The sequence below is a fragment of the Peromyscus californicus genome, unplaced genomic scaffold (assembly GCF_007827085.1).
Source record: "Peromyscus californicus insignis strain IS unplaced genomic scaffold, ASM782708v3 Scaffold_17__1_contigs__length_78620276, whole genome shotgun sequence".
NCBI classification, from domain to species: Eukaryota; Metazoa; Chordata; class Mammalia; order Rodentia; family Cricetidae; genus Peromyscus; species Peromyscus californicus.
Window position 1 is genome coordinate 14,266,833 of NW_026294469.1, and position 17,325 is coordinate 14,284,157.

Here is a 17,325-nt window from a genome sequence, read left to right on the forward strand (position 1 = left end):
AACCACCACAGTGTGTGTGTGTGTGTGTGTATGTGTGTGTATTCCTAAATGTAACCTGCTCAGTCTTTATAATGTTACTTGTGTGTGTGTGTGTGTTTCAGGGCTGACGTTTGGTATTGGACAACCAGTTGGTGTGCTCTACCCTGGAGAAGGCCGTTCCTCCTGCTCTTGGCGTTCCTCAGTTGCCTGTAGCTCTTTGTGTGGGGCTGAGGCCTCGTGAGCGTTCCTCCATCCATGTTAGCGTGTCTGCTGGTGTCAGCCTTGTTTAGGTCATGTTTAGGCAGCCACATTGGTGAGACTTCATGGATGTAGCTGCTGACATTTCTAGGAGACCCAATCTCACGGCCCCTGATCCTCTGGCTCTTAAATCTTTCTGTCCCCATCCCCCACACACACACAATGATCGCTGAGCCTTAGGTGCAGTGGTTGTGTTAGGGATGTATTCACTGGAACTGGGCTCCAAAAGTGCATTTTGATCATTTGTGGTTTTCTGTAATGGCCTCTGTCTGTTGCAGAGAGATGTTTCCTCTCTCTCTCTCTCTCTCTCTCTCTCTCTCTCTCTCTCTCTCTCTCTCTCTGTACTACATTTATCTGTGGGTATAAGGACAAATATTTACCATGCTATGCTGGTTTAGTGGTGATGGTAGGTTCTCCTCCAAGATCCATGACTTCACTAGCCCTGGGTACTGAGCTAGGTTTTCAGTGCCAGGCTTGATTTCTTTCTTGCTGAGTGGGTCTTTGTTTTTTTTTTTTTTTTTTTTTTTTTTTTGAGACAGGGTCTCAATATGTAGCTCTGGCTGTCTTGGAACTATGTAGCCCAGGCTGACCTCAAACTCACAGAGATCCACCTGATTCTGCCTCCCAAGTGCTGGGATTAAAGGCGTGCACCACCACATTTGTCTTGTCCAACTAGAGAGCTGTCGGTTACCACTATTATTAGATCAGGATTGATCTAGACAGCATGAATATAAAAGAAGGTGTTAGGATTCTGCCGCCCCTCCAGCTGCATGGCCACAGATGCGCAATTCAGCAGCTAATCAAGGGGTCTTGCATCTTTTGTCATCAGTGTGCGCTGGTGATTTACGTGTGTACAGCGTGGTCACGCAATCAGCACACGTGTGGCGTAGCTCTGTAAGCCCACCTGTGCATGTTCACAGGAGTCCTTAAAAGGCGGGACACAGACTCCTTCCCCCTCCTCTGTTCTGCTCTCTCCTCCCTCACTGTCTCTCTCTCTCTGTTCTCTACACGTGCTCCTTCCCTAGGCCTGGTTCTTCTGTCCCCCACTCCTCCTAATAAAGCTCTGATACTGGGTTTTGTTGTGCCTTATGACCTTTCCGAACGGTAACCAGCGCCGCTTATCATTTTCTAAAAACAACATTGGTGCCCTGACCCAGTATCAGAGATTTATTAGGGGGAGGCGGGGACAAAAGAACCAGGCCCGGGGAAGAAGCACATGCAGAGAGCAGAGAGAGAAAGAGAAAGATAGTGGGGGAGGAGAGAGCAGAGAGAGGGGAGGAGTCTGTGTCTGGCATTTTAAGGATTCCCGTGAACATGCGCAGGTGGGCTTACGGAGCTACACCAGGCATGTGAAGATTTCGTGACCACACCACCAGCACTGATGACGTAAGATGCAAGACCGCATGCTCAGCTGCTGAACTGTGCATGTGTGGCCATGCAGCTGGAGTGGCGGCAGAATCCTAACAGAAGGACCGATCTTTTTCAGAAGCAAAACTATTCTTTAATCAGAACAGTTGAGGGGCTGCAGCCTCTCTGAGGGAGTGGAGAATGTGCCCTGTGGTACAGGGGGTGGTCTGATAAGACTTAAAAGGGAACTTTTGGGATGGAAGATCCCATCTGCAGGTCTTCGCCCAAAGTCTCAAAGTGGTACATACCTAGGGAGGTTGGTACATTCATGTTCTTGCTCATCTTATCAGAAGCACCTGGATCCTAGGAACCCACCGGTGTTATCAGTTAAGTCAACTCTCCTGGCCAGAGTTTCTCAGCCCACCTGAGACTTTTACATCATTAAACATCGCTAACTGGTCAATCACCAGGGGGAAGCCCCAGTTTTAAGGGTACACATGGTAGCTAGCTGTTTGAGTTGAAAGCACACAGCCCAGGTCAACTTTCACATTGTAGATGTTGAGAAAGGAGTGTTGTCTTGGTAGGGGGAAACAGGCTTCAGCTCCTCCTTCAGGTTCTTTGTCTGTGCCAAAAACTAAATTGACATAAAACACGCTAACAAAAATTCCTGGCATGTTATTAGATACCTAAGTATGAGCATCCCAAAAAGGAGATTCAGAAGAGGATCCAAATGACCAACCCAGGCTTCCTGAGAACAGGATGGGATATGTGATCCTGCAGAGGGTATTAGTTAGATTATGGGAAAGAGGAGGAAGTGGAAGGGATTGGGGAACAAAGGTTGCTTTGTTATGTAGATAGGTCCTGGCCCTCTCCCGACATGCTTTCCTAAACTAGCTGTCCTTCATGCAAGGGGAAGTCTTTTGAGGAAAGAACAGTTTTTCAGAGCTCCTCCGTATCTGCAGTTCTCAGAATAACCCACTCAAAATACACCAGAGCACTGTATTTTAAGGTGGCACATTCTGGTCTCTTATGGTTATATTTTGAGGCTGTGTGTCCCCAGCCTCAACAGCTCTGCTATTCTGCTTCCCCCAGTTGGGCCACTCAGAGTCACCAAGAATAGAATCTCTGTGGGAATCTGGGAGATGGTATCTGGGAGGTGCCCTGTGGGTCCTGGGGATTTGACCTTTCATTAACCCAGGATAATTTTCCCTAAACACTCTCAGGCTGTTCAGGCTTTTCACAGTGTGAGCCACAGGCTTGTTAGACGTCTCACTCTCAGGGACCCGCCCCAGACAGAGGGTGTCAGAAAGCCTGGGGATCCTGAAGTTCTACTATTAAAGTAGCACTGTGAGTTGTGAGGCTGGAAACAGAATACTACTCAGCATTTCACTTTGCATTTCATGAAAGACAAGCCCAAAGGATGCTTCAGTCAATGGAAAGGGAAATCAAATGCCATGCCTTTTTGCACCAGCAATATTGATTGAAATGGATTTCCAAATGGCCCCCTGTAGCCAGAGGTTTCTCCAGTCCCACCAGGCCCCATGGTCCTGCAGCTGCTTATAAAATAATCATTCAGAGGCTTAATATTAATTATCAAACTGTATGGCCTATGGCAGGCCTCTTGCTAGCTAGCTCTTATAACTTAACCCGTTTCTATTAATCTGTAAGTTGCCACATAGCCGTGGCATTCCCAGTCCCCTGGCATCTTGCTGCTCCTTCTACAGGGGGCTGGAGTCCCTCCCCCTCTTCTTTCCTGTCTGTATATCTGCTTAGATTTCCCACCTGCTTCTAAGCTGCCTTGCCATAGGCCAGTGCAGCTTTATTTATCAACCAATCAGAGCAACACATATTCACAGCATACAGAAAGACATCCCACAGCAGCCCCCAACTATCTTTTCCACATGGAGCAGAACCACCTCTCTAGCAAAGGTCACATCCAAAGCTAAGAGCTTTTTCTGTTGCTACCCTGAAACTAGATGACTCCCCAGGATAAATAACTTGGGGTTTTGCTCTTGAGGCTGGGTAGACAGACCAGGAAGGTTGAGGGAAGATGATGAGAAAGAGCCCCTCACCCTGGATTCTTCCAAGACTCCCTCCAGCTGAGATCCTCAAGGCTCTTCTTCTTTCCCGGCCACTCCCCGCAGCTCTCTGGAAATCCCACCAAGAGCCCTATTTACAGGGAATGGGGCAAGTACTCAACTCCTTGCCCACCCCTAGGGGCTTCTGGCTTATATTATCAGATTATAACTCCATCCATGGGCTCTCCAGAGTCACACTATAATAATATCACTTATCCAGACCAAAGGAAACCAACAAACAAACATACAAACCAAGTTTCTTAGCAACCTTTTGCAACGTAAACAGAATCACCAAAATGTCTTCTATGGCTAATACTGGACGTGTGACTCTCCCCTCTGAGTGCCTCTCTTTCTCCTAACCCTCATACTTAAAGTCTATATTAAACTATCTTTAATAAAATTTCCAACTCTGTTTCCAAAGGGCGAGGCTACGAATCTACATTTAACCTGAGTTGAGGTTCCCTAAAAGATTCAGGGAACAGCCTCAGGATGCCGAGTGTAACAGCATGGAGCTGCGTCATCTTAGCACTGATGACTAAATTCTCCACCTGTTGTATTCCCATCCAGGTTTTTTTTTTTTTAAACAAGTAATGTTGTTAAACTGAGCATGTCCAGAAATGTGCCCACTTTCACAGGTGATGCTGAGGCTTGCCCATGTGAATGTTTCCCCAATCTTAAAAGATGGGGAGGAGAGGAAACATCCAGGCTTTTCCTGTTCTCAGAGTTGCTTGGAGGATTATCTCCAGTGTACTCGGGTGCTACAAGGAGACCCCACCCTCTTTTCCTCCCTCTATGATGTCTTGCTTATGTATATCAACTTTGCACCCTGCGGGTGAGCAAGTGTTCACCAAAGCAGAGGCTTCATTGAGTTACAGTTTTATTTAGGCACACACTTCTTCTCCATTATTTCTTCTGCACCATGCCTATAATCTAGACATTCAGGAATCTGAGGAAGAAGGATCACTATGACTTCCAGGCTAGCCTGGGCTACATAGTGAGTTCCAGGCCAACCTGGGCCAGAGTGGAAACTTGGCTCAAAATGCCACAGGGAATGACCCTAGGACTGTGTGTACATCAGCTGCACTAACTGGACATAGTGGGTTAAAATAGATAAATAGATAGTTACAAAAGGAAAACATGAAGTTGGGAAGTTGGGAGCAGGGTGACAGGTGGATTTGACAGGGATACACTGTATACACGCATGGAATTTTTAAGGAGTAAATTTTAAAGACTGAACACACGAAAATAAATGAATTCCCAGCCGAAAAGATCCAATAAGAGTTGGTTACTAGAGAGTCCCAGCCCCATCACCCTTCCTCAGGAACAGAAGAAGTCCTGACAGCAGCTTGGGTCCCATGGCTTTGTTGTAACACACCTGGGAATGCCTGAGAACCACGAGGAGTAAACAGTTCTTATTGGAGACTAAAATAATTTTGTTCCCAAAAGAAGTGGGTTTGTCAGAGAATAAGTAAGTTTTAATTATTGATAATATTACAAGTCTTCAGAGAAAAACCAACCAGCTAGATTTGCCTGTAAGGTGAGATTTTTTTTCACTATTGTTCTGTGTGTGTGTGTGTGTGTGTGTGTGTGTGTGTGTGTGTGTGTGTGTGTGTGTGTGTGTGTGTACACATGCTCACAACCACCTGTAACTCCAGCTCCAGGGGAACTGGATGCCTTTGGCCTCCTGGGTCAGCTTCATTTCTCTGTCAAATAATTTATCCTTGTAAAACAGTAGAACATGGAGTTGAACACTTGCCCAAATCAACACAGTGTCTGGAACACAGTAAATGCTCAATAAACATATCAGAAGAGCTGTAGAACTCATTTCATTGTGCCTCCTCTTACGGAGATTGGATTCCCTGTTCTGGAAAGAGGTTTAGCCACAGCAGCTGACCTAGGCATCAGCAAATCTTCGGCCTTTGACCATCAAGTGGAAAACTGGCAAGTGACAGAACACAGCTCCATCAGCTCATTATCTGTTAGTGTGCCCGGGGCATCATGAAGGAAAAGTGAGGATATGCAGCATGATGATCGAGGTCCTCTATCCTCTCCACAAGGGACCAGAAGGGAGATTGTAGGCAGCTGGGCACAGCTAGCAACTCTAGAAAGGGGAATGGGCTCACAGGTGGACAGATGACAGCCTGTCTGGATCACAGTACAACCTTAGACTCTTTCCCCTGGGAAGTTTTGCTGTAAGAATGCAAAGGACCTGGGGCTGGAACGATGGCTCAGTGGTTAATCACGCTGGCTGCTCTTTCAGAGGGCCATGGCTTGATTCCCAGCACCCGCGTGGCAGCTCACAATTTTCTATAACTCCAGTCCCAGGGGACCAATGCCCTCTTCTGACATCTGGAGCCACTTCATGCATTCGAACACAGATATACATGAGGCAAAGCACCCATGTGCTGTGGGATAGTGCTCTTGTACACTGTGAAGATTTGTCACTCCTCTTGGTTTAATAAAACACGGATTGGCCAGTAGCCAGGCAGGAAGTATAGGCGGGGTAACCAGACTAGGAGAAGGCTGGGAAGAAGAAAGGCAGAGACAAGACACTAGCCTGATGCCCAAGGAGCAACATGCCAGCAGACTGGTAACGCCATAGCCACGTGGCAATATATAGATTAATAGTAATGGGTTAATTTAAGATGAAAGAGATAGCTATCAAGAAGCCTGAGCCATAGGCCATACAGTTTGTAATTGATATAAGCCTCTGTGTTTATTTGGGACCAAGCAGCTGCAGGACACAGGAAAACTTCCAGCTACACCCATATGTATAATACCTTGAAAAAATTTTTTTAAGAATGCCAAAGATCAGCCTTTCATCAAGAGAAAGCCCCTCCAATTTACCTGGCTGTTACATCAGTCTGAAGTAACTGAATCCTGCTCTGGCATTTTTTTAGGGGCAATACTTCCTGTGCTTCTCTGGGCTTCTCACCTGGGAGGGGTGTGCTTCAGCCCAGGGGTCACCAAGATAGATCGGTTTCTGCCCGCCCCATGCACAAGCCCTCACAGGAGCAGACAGGTGCACTAGCCACAGGAATGATAGTCAGAGTATGGGCTGGGTGGGGCTGTAGGTGGGGCCGAGCAAGCCGATGAGTGCAGCACAACCCTGCAAACTCCATCGGTTAAGCAATCTGCCCTGAGACCTGCTGCACACACAGAGAGCTCAAACAGGAAGAAAAGACAGGCACGAGGAAACAAACAACAAAAGTCATCCAGGAGGTCCCCAGCTTCCATGAACTCTTAAAAGATGGTGACAGATGGCTATCTAGTGATACTGATCCAGAAACTGGGTTTATTCAAGATGAAAGCTTCGATGCAAGATGAGGGAGTCAGACTTCTGTGAGCAGAGCGCCCTCTGGAGGAAATACCCATGGATGCAACCCGTCTGCCTTTAGACCACAGCCTCCTTAAAATGGGTTGCAATTCCATGTCCTGTAACTGAATGTGTGTTGTGGGGGTAAGGGGAGCAGGAAATTTGGCAACACTAAATGGTTTCTGAATAGGTAACAACCTAAAATTAATTCAAGGAACTGGAGAGATTTCTCAGTGGTTAATTGTACTGCATGCTCTTGTAAAGGAACTGGCTTCTATTTCCAGCACCCACATGGTGGCTCACAAGTCCCAGGGAATCCAACACCTCCTTCTGGCCTCGGTAGGCACCAGGCATACACACATGGTTCACAGACAGACACAGAGACAACACCCCCCCACACACACACACCCTAATTCTAAATCAAATGCATACTGACTCCGAGGTGTTGGTTGTGGAACTTGACCGCTGACTTGGTTCTGAGAACACAGCCCATGCGCTTTGCCCTGTAGCCATGGAGCACCCAACGATTGACGTCTGAAACCTCGACTAGCATTATATGCTATTGTATGTTAAAGATTGAAATGCTTAACCATAGAAAACAGACTCTTTTAACATTTTCCTACTCCCATTCCTTAGTGTATAAGTAATAAGTTAGTGAATCTTTTGGATTTATTGTTTTAGAATGTTTGGTTTTATTTGCTTACTTGCTTTATTTATTTATTTTTCAAAACAGGGTCTTACTATGTAGTTCTGGCTGTTCTGGACCTCACTATGTAGACCAGGCTGGCCTTGAACTCACAGAGATCTGCCTGACTCTGCCTCCTGGGTGTGGGGTTAAAGGTGTATGCCACTACGCCCAGCTGCAGGATGTTTGGTTTTAAAAAGTGCTGTTTGAGAAACAGAGAGTTTGAGTTGCTGACTTGCATTTAATAAAAATGTTATTATCAATGGGATGGAGAGATGGTTCAGTGATTCAAAGCCCATATTGTTCATGCAGAGGACAGAGTTTGGTTCCTAGAACCCATGAAACTCCAGCTCCAGGGGATCTGACACTCTCTTTTGACATCTGTAGGCACCTGCACACACACACACACACACACACACACACACACACACACACACACATAAATAAAATAAGTATTTTTAAAAATCATTAGGGATGGGGGGGGTGACTCAGTGGTTAAGAACACTTGCTACTCATGCAGAGGACCCAGGTTCAGTTCCGAACAGGCACATGGTGGCTCAGAATCATTTGTAACTCTAGCCCCAGGGGATCCGTGTCTGGTCTGAGTGCACAAGGCATGCACATGGTACACAGACAAACACATAAAGCAAATTGAATTAAGAATAAGTGCTCTGCCTGGCAGTGGTGGTGCATGCCTTTAATCCCAGCATTCAGGAGGCAGGGGCAGGAGGATCTCTGTGAGTTCAAAGACAGCCTGGTCTATGTAGCAAGCTCCTGGACAGTCAGAGCTACATAGAGAGACCCTGTTTAATAAATAAATAAACAAACAAACAAACAAATTAATTAATAAAGAATAAGTGCTCTAATGTTTAAAAACATCCAGTAGAATTTAAATTTTTTCCTGAGTGGAAAGGCATCACCGTGGAAAAGTTTAAGTAGCCCTAGTCTAGAGCAAGGACCGCCTTCCCAGGGAGATTCGCCTGAGACGAGTGTGAAGAGACTTGCTTGGGCTAAGCTAAGCTTTAAGAACTGTGGTCCTGGGGAGAGACACACACAGGCTTGCCTGCCTGCCCAGCCTGTGGGTCTCTCCGGGAAATCGAAGACCTCACTGGGAACACAGGGATCTTTCTCAAGAGGAGCCACTAGGGGGAGCCAGGATCCCATTGAATCCCTCTACAATGCAGGCTTGGCCACCGCAGGCTGCCCAGGCGTGGACCGCAGCACGTGTATTCATCGTAGGCCATGTCCTCCAAGGCCACAGTGTGAGCAGATTCAGGCGTGCGAGAGTGAGGATGATAGAGGAGCTGCCTGAGGTGGGGGGCCCCACTCATAACATCCCCTCAGTCAGGACTTTAAAGCAGACACGCCCTGCTCCAATCCCCTGAGTCAGTAGCCCAGAGCCAGTCACAAGCTGGCTAAGTCCCGGCTAAGAGCCCTGGAAATAGCCATGCTCCATCCTATTCTGGACTGGCTCGGTGGTGAGCCCAGTCCATTTCCTCCCTCTGCCCTGATCCTGTGTCTGGATTGCCAAAAGGGTACTGGACAGCCTGCTCACTGCAGCCTCAAGGGTCCCAAGGTGGAACTTCCTGATCCCCAATATACAAGGACCCCAGTGGGTGTGTGTGTGTGTGTGTGTGTGTGTGTGTGTGTGTCAGAATCTTCAGCCCCACCTCTCTCTCCATCTGCAGGCTGGCTGAGACCTGTTTGGGGATTCTCCTGTTTACCCATTCTCCTCACCCACTACAATCTCAATCTGTCTCTCTGTGTATGTCTGTCTGTATGTGTCTGTATCTATCTGTGTCTGTTTATATCCCTCTCTCTCTCCCTCCCTCCCTCCCTCCCTCCCTCCCTCCCTCCCTCCCTCCCTCTCTCTCACAAACAACAGTAGGTGGGTTCACACACCTAGTCTGAGGAAAGCTGGGCCCCCGCACGGTGGTGAACATGAAACTGTGCTGTCTTTACAAGGTTGCTGACCAGGTGACTGAGACCAAGTTCCCTCGCAGGTGAACGGGATTCTGACATGTGCCCCACCCAGGCTAGCTCTAATGTCACCCGACACAGAGCCTGGTTTTCCTTAAACGCTTCTGCATGCTTGTTTGTGACTCTGTCATGCAGCTGTTGAGCTCAGCCTGTGTGGCTGACAGCAGCACATTGTGATGTGAGGAGTTGGGAGCACCCCGATAGGTGCTGTCCTCGTGTCTTCACAGTGGGGAGAAAAAAAAAAAAACATTGTAAAGAGACAGTTGCAAAGAGTAAGGAGTCATAAATCAGTTACTGTGTAACAAGGGCCAGGAAAGGAAAACCTCACACTGGGGAGCTGCAGACTGAGGATGGGCAGGTGAGGTGACCAGCCGGGCTTCCCTGAGGAAGGGAGACCTCAGCTGCCTGGGAAGACTAGAAGAATGCTCTCAGTAGAGGAGGCACAGCTCCTGTGGGGCCCGCACTGCTCCCCTGCCTCTCCTGCGCTCAGGCCAAACCGTCTGCCAGCATTTTCTTGGGCTGCTCTCCTTCACCTCTCAGGACCCGGCTAACGGAATTGGTGTTCCCAGCTCCGTGCTTAGCCTGCGGCTGTAGCTGGCACAGGACACCCTCTGTCACTGGGAGCAGGAAGTGGACTCCTGAGGTAACCCCCTTGGCCTCCATAGAGAGGGGAGTGCTACTGAGGGCAGACAGGCCCTAGAAAAGAACTCCAGGATGAGTGAAAGTGTAGCAGTTAGTGAGTTTATTGATTAAACAGGACAAGATACGCTTGAAGAGAGTCAAGGACAAGTTTGGAGTATTCTCCTATCTTTTTGGTTACTGTGATATAAAACCTGCGGCTAAAGGCAACTTGGGAGGAACGGGTTCATCTGAGGGAAGTCGGGGCAGGAACTTGAGGCGGGAACCATGAGGAACACTGTTTACTGGCTCACACTCTGGCTTGCTTGGGTAGCTTTCTTTTTTTCTTTTTTTAATTTAAATTTACTTTTACTTCATGTGGATGGATGTTTTGCCTCCACGTGTGTCTGTGAGCTATCTGCCTGCAAGGCTAGAAAAGGCCAACGGGTCTCCCGAGACTGGAGTCACAGACAGTTGCGAGCCTGCATGTAGATACTGGAAATTGAACTCTAGCTCTCCAGGAAAGCAGCCAGTGCCCTTAACCACTGCATTATCTTTTGCAGCCCAGATAGTTTTCTTACACAGCCCAGAGATGGTACCATCTATAATGGGTTGGGCCTTCCCATGTCAATCATCAATCAAGACAATCTCTTACAGACTTGGTCACAGACCAGTCTGATGGAGGCAATTCTTTGAGTTTCCTTCTTCCCAGGTAACTCTAGGCTATGTTGAGTTGCCAATAAGAAACTAGCAAGGACAAAGAGGACTCATCAAAGTGCCTCATCAGGAGCTATATGTGGGATGCCGGAGCTTGAAGCTGCTTAATCCATGGGCAACTCTAGGCATCAAGGAAAGTATGTACTGGTAGACTTATTTTTCCTGGCCATAGAGTTCAGTCCTTGAAGGGTAGACCTTTCTTTTTTAATTATCATCATCATCATCATCATCATCATCATCATCATCATCACATATTGTGTGTATATGTGCATGCATGTGATATGTGGTGGCCGAAATGCATGCCATGGCACAGGTGTAGAGGTCAGAGGACGACTGCATGGAACTGGAGCTCTCCTTCTATCTTGATGTGGCTTCTGGGGATCAGATTCAGGGTGACAGGTTTGTGCAGCCTGAGGCATCTTGCTGGTCCATGACAACTTTAACTTTTTTTCATTGCATGTATATCTGTGTGAACGCAGGTGCACATGTATGTACTATGGAGCACATTGGAGGTCAGAGGACACCTTTCCAGAGAGGTTTTATCTTTCCACCATGGTTTCTGGGGACTGAATCTAGGTTGTCTGGTTTGTGCCAGCAAGGCCCCTTTTCCTGTTGAACCATTTCACTGGCCCTTGAAAGGAAGACGTTTTAGGTGTGTTATGCAGATGGAGAAGGGAGCGTCTGTGGGGAGAAAGCATTCATCTAAAAGGTGGTGGGGAGAGGGTGCCGGGGGGACTGGAGCCACAGCTCATGAGCCATTTTAGTAATCCTGTTCGTGATGTGTCATAGAGCAGTTCCACTACAAGTGCTCTGGTTAATTGTGCTCAAATTCCTGCGTGGTGGTAAGCTGAGAAGACAGAAATCAGAAGAGGGAGTGGAGCTGAAGAGTGGAGTTTCCATTCTCAGCTCCCTGATTCCCAACGGGCCCGTCTGTTCTTCCGGCTCCTGTTCCGGGTGACATGGAGTAAACACCCGCTATCTTGTCAGACCCCACACAGCAAGGTGGGGAAGCCCTGAGGACTCAGAGAGAAGCAGGAAATTAGGAAAGAAGGCTGTAAATAGTTCATCACCAGTTCTCTTGTTTTTCCTATGCGTGTATTTATGATGTGTATGAGACAGAGAGAGAGAGAGAGAGAGAGAGCACTGTCCCCACCGTGTGTGCGTGCAGGTCAGATGACAACCTTTGTCTCAGTCTTCACTTTCCATCTCGTGTGAGAGCCTTGTTCTTCTCTACTGTGCACACCAGGCTAGCTGGGTGGCAAGCTTGAGAATTCTCCTGTGTCCGCTTGCCATCTTGACCTAGTGACACTGAGACTACAGAGGTATGCACTACGGTGTCTGGCTTTCCATACGGTCTGGGCATCCGAACAAGCGCCCACAAAGCCATCTCCCAGCCCTGACTTTACCATTTTTGTTGCGTGGGATTCTCCTGCTTGGGCTCAAGGCACCAAGTATCCGTCATTTTTCTCATCGCTGTGACAAGTGCCTGGTAGAAATGACTTCAGGGAGGGAAGGTTTTCAGGCTGTGCTGAGGGCTCCAGTGCAGTGATGGAGCCGTGGAGGCAGGAGCATGCGCCAGAACTCTTGCCATGGTGGCTGCCTGGAAAGGCATCTCTGGCCAGAACCAAAGGCCTGCCCTAGTCACTAACAGTTTCTTTTTGGTTACCGCGCTATAAAACCCTGCGGCTAAAGGCAACTTCAGAGGAAAGGGTTCATCTGAGGGAGGTTGGGGCAGGAACTCAAGGCAGGAACCCAGAGGTAGGAACCACTGTCCAGGCCTCTCTTCCTGAAGGCTCCTGTGGTAATTCGAATGAGAAATGTCCCCCATAGTTGGTCCTCAGTTACAGGTGCTATTTGGAGAGGTTCAGGTGGTACAGCTCTCCTGGAGAAAGGATGTCACTAGGGGTGGGTCTTGGGAGTAAAATGCCTCACCTACTTCAAGTTTCCTCTCTGCTTCATGCTTATTGTAAAGGATGTGAGCTCTCAACTTTCAGCTCCAGCTGCTGGCTGTGTCCCTGCCTTTGTGGATTCCAATGCTCTGGAACTGTAGGCCCAAATAAACTTTTTCCCCATAAGTTGCTTTGGTCATCGTGTCTTATCACAGTAATGGAAAAAATGACCAATATGGTTCCACAGCTTCTCTGAACAGTGCCACCCACTGGGGACCAAATATACCATCTTCTTGGGAACATTTCAAACCATAATGCACCCCAAACTTGCATGTGTATGCAGGGTGAATACCTTCTTTGAGGCAGTAAACATGTCATCAGTCAGTCTCATAGAGACTGTCCATAATCTTCTGGGTAGTGAGTAGATGGCCAGGCCTGGTGACAGCCAAGAGGTAGTGAGTCCTGCGGCTAGAGAGATGGCTCAGGGACCAACATCACTGGCTGCTCTTCCAGAAGACCCGAGTTTGGTTCCCAGCACCTCCATGGATGTTCACAACTGTCCGTAACTCTAGTTCCAGGGGATCCAATGCTCTTTTCTGGCTTTCTTGGGCACTGCATGCATGTGGTACACAGACATGCATGTGGTACACAGACATGCATGTGGTACACAGACATGCATGTGGTACACAGACACATGTGTGGTACACAGACATGCACATAGGCAAAACACCCACACATAGAAAATAAAAGAAAATCCCCAAAAAAGAGTTAATGAACACTAACTATAATAGGAGCCTCATTGGGGGAGAACACCTCTCCAGGGCGTTAAGACCATGTCATGCTTTGCCCATTGAGGAGACAGCTCTGCCTCAGTATCTGTGTGAGGGAGAGTGGAGACAGACTGAGGCAGTCAAGATGCTGGAACAGCTCACAGCCCAGACACCTGTGTTTCCCAAAGCTAGATACACTGTCAGGTCCTTTGGCATCAGGAGAAATGGACAGATTGCTGTTTGCCACACAGTCCACGGAGCCAAGGCAGACGAAATCTGGAGAAAGGCCTGAAGGTGCGGGAGCATAGGTGGGGGAGTATGAACTATGGAAAAATAACTTCTCGGATATTGGAAACTTTGGTTTTGGGATTCAAGAACACATTGATCTGGCCATTAAACTGTGACCCCCAAAATTGGAACCTACAGCCTGGACTTCTGTGAGGTGTTGGGTAGGCAAGGTTTCAGCATCACAGACAAGAAGCACAGGACAAGCTTCACCGGGGCCAAACGCAGGATCAGAAAAGAGGAGGCCATGCACTGAAGTATGCTGGGATTGTCCTTCCTGGCAAATACATTTTATCCAAAAGGCCATAATAACGTTATCTCAGCACTGGAAAAAAAAGGTAACAGAATCCTTAACATTGAACATTTCAAAGTGTTTGGTAACTTTTTCCAGCAGGTGGCATGGGTGCACCAGGAAACAACCTCTGAGATGTGCAGCAGCCATTAGGTCTTTAGAAGCGACTTTCCTTTACTGTGGCTCCATATTGTCTCTACTAGACCCTTTGGGATTATTCAGGGAGCTTGGAGAGGTGTGGAAATGTGGAGTGCTAGGAAACAGCAAATGTCTGCGTAGGTAGGACTGCTCCTTCTTATGGATAGCTGTTACAGGCAAAAATAATGATACCATTCAGGAGAATTTCTAATGGAAGTGATGAGAAAGTGGCACACACCTTTAATCCTAGCACTTGGAGGCTGAGGTAGGTAGATCTCTGGATCTACATGAGTTTGAGGCCAGCCTGGTCTACATAGTGAGTTCCAGGCCAGGCAGGGCTGCACAGGGAAAAATTCTCAAACAAAACAAACAAATAACAATAAAAACAAGCAGAAGGAGGAAGAAGAGGACCAACCAGAGGAGGGCAGGAAGCACAGGGGTGACAGAGGAGGGCGGGGAGCACAGGGGTGACAGAGGAGGGCGGGGAGCACAGGGGTGACAGAGGAGGGTGGGGAGCACAGGGGTGACAGAGGAGGGTGGTGATGGAAATGAATGAGAGATGCCGTGATGAAGCCCACTAGGTATGCTAACTGTATTAGCAAGGGTTCTAGAGGAACAGAGCTTATAGAATGAACCTCTCCCCATGCCATGTATTATTGTAGATATGTTGTGAATGTGTTGGTTTGATTGATAAATAAAATGCTGATTGGCCAGTTGCCAGGCAAAAAGTATACGTGGGACAAACAAAAAAGACAATTCTGGGAACAGGAAGGCTGAGTCAGGAGTCACCAGCCAGACACAGAGGAAACAAAATGTAAAAGTGCTGGTAAGCCACAAGCCATGTGGCAACTTATATATTAATAAAAATGGGTTAATTTAAGATATAAAAACAGGTAACAAAAAGCCTGCCACGGCCATACAGTTTATAAGTAATATGTCTCTATGCATTTTACTTAGGTCCAAGTGGCCGGGCACAGGGCCACAGGAGCTAAACAAAACCAAAAAAAATTTTAGCTATAATATGTGTGTGTGTGTGTGTGTGTGTGTGTGTGTGTGTGTGTGTGTGTGTGTGTAGACAGACAGCTAGATAGACAGACAGATAGATAGATAGATAGATAGATAGATAGATAGATAGATAGATAGATAGGTAGGTAGGTGGGGAGAGGATTTAGTAGAGTAGCTTACAGGCTGTGGTCCAGCTAATTCAACAGTGGCTGCCTATGCACTGAAAGTCCAAGAATCCTGTAGCTGTTCAATCTATGAGGCTGGATATCTCAGCTGGTCTTCAGTATGTGGGCCCTGGCCCCCCACTGTGAGTGGCAGCCGCCTTGCTTGCCGACCTTGACCAGATGTCCTCCCTATTCAGATTCCCTGCCGGTTTCCTTCTCACCTAACGTTCTACTGGAGGTTCTTTGTTCCTGTATCCTGCATTTGGTGTAAACAGCTTAGATGCAAGAATGTAGAACACTGGGTAGCAAACTTCTGCCCTCCGGGGATCCGCCATTGTGCTGTAAGTCTGTATTTAAGGTTTCCTCCCTCTTTCAATAAACGGCATTCGGCTGGCACTCGGCATTCAGCCGTGGCGAATGACTCGCTGTCTCTTGTCCCTTATTTTTTAATCCACAGCCCCTCGCTCGGACATGGTGAACGGGTGGTGATAGCGCGGGCGTTATCCCTACAAATGGAGGTTCCTACCGAGATCCGAGAAAGAAGGGACGAGCTGATGGACACCCGAAAGGTAAGGCTGGCCAGCAATTTAAAGAAAAAAGAAAAGATAAGGGTGAATTGAAATGGGTGCAGCTAGCTCACAGTCAGTTGATTGGACTGTTGAAGCAGGAAGGCACCGAAGTTAAGATAGGGCAAGACAGCTGAAGATTTTAAATAAAAAAGGAAATCTTCCCAAAAGAGAAGAGGGAAGGAAAGGAAATTTCCCGTTAGAAAAGGGAGAAAAATTTTTAATCAAGAAAAAAGGATTTTCCCGGTAAAAAGGGGAAAAAATTTTTGAAACTAGGCCTAAAGATTGGGGCCCTGTAGAGGAAGGATAAAGGAAAGAAAGAAGCCTCTTCCCAGTGGTAATGGAGGAAGAAAAGGCTTTTTCCAATTGTAGAATTTTCAGGATAGCTGAAACTCTGAGCTCTTTCTGCAGTGCAGCATCTGAATTACAAAGAATCGGCAGGTAGGCCTCATTGCTGCTGGCTGAACAGCAAGGGAGCCCAGAGGTTAAAAGTTTGGCTGTCTGTTTGCTTATTTTGGTTCAAATGTTTTTTAATTTTCCCTCAGAATGGGAATAATTCAATATTTAGGATCCCTTCATGGGGAATGTTTTTCTGTTTTTCCCTTATGGTGGGAATAACTCATTAGGTAGTCCCTTCATGGACTAGGAAGTTTATGAGAGTTTGTGTGTGCGGGGTGTAGTCCCTTCATGGGAGTAGGAAGTTTAAACGTGAGTTTGTGTGTGCGGGGTGCGCACCCAGTGGCGGCAGCAATGGACAAAGGCATGCAAGAGATAGCGCTGGTGGGAGTTGGAGCTGCGATGGAGCGTGGCCCAGGCACGGGCACTAGAGCCTGAGCACTGGGCAAAGCCAAAGCTAAGCCGCAGCCTCAGCTCGCTCCAAGTGAGCAGAGGCCCGGGAAGGGACTAGCGCTAAAGGTTTAAACAGGAATGCGTGTGTGTGTGTGTGTGTGTGTGTGTGTGGCGCGCATGTCCAACATGGCTGTGGTCAAAGACGTGCTGCCCGGAACAGCGGGTGGACAGGTACACGCAGGCGGGAGGCATAGCCACGAGGCTGATGAGGGGAACAGACTCGCGGGCAGACAAGCAAGCAGAGGCCAGGAGAGGGACTAGCCCTAAAAGTTTAAATGGGCCTAACTTCTGGTAAAAAATGGTTTCAGTCAAGACATAGAATGCTAAGTCAATGCTGTTTGAATAAAGGATGTTTTGTTCTTTTGATTGTCTTAATAAATGTTTGGATG

General features: G+C 47.6%; 1 pseudogene; it reads left to right on the top strand.

Moving 5' to 3' along the window:
- The first annotated feature begins 1,551 nt into the window (after positions 1-1,551).
- LOC128113074 (60S ribosomal protein L11-like) lies at positions 1,552-14,231 on the top strand (annotated as a pseudogene).
- The last annotated feature ends 3,094 nt before the right edge of the window (positions 14,232-17,325 follow it).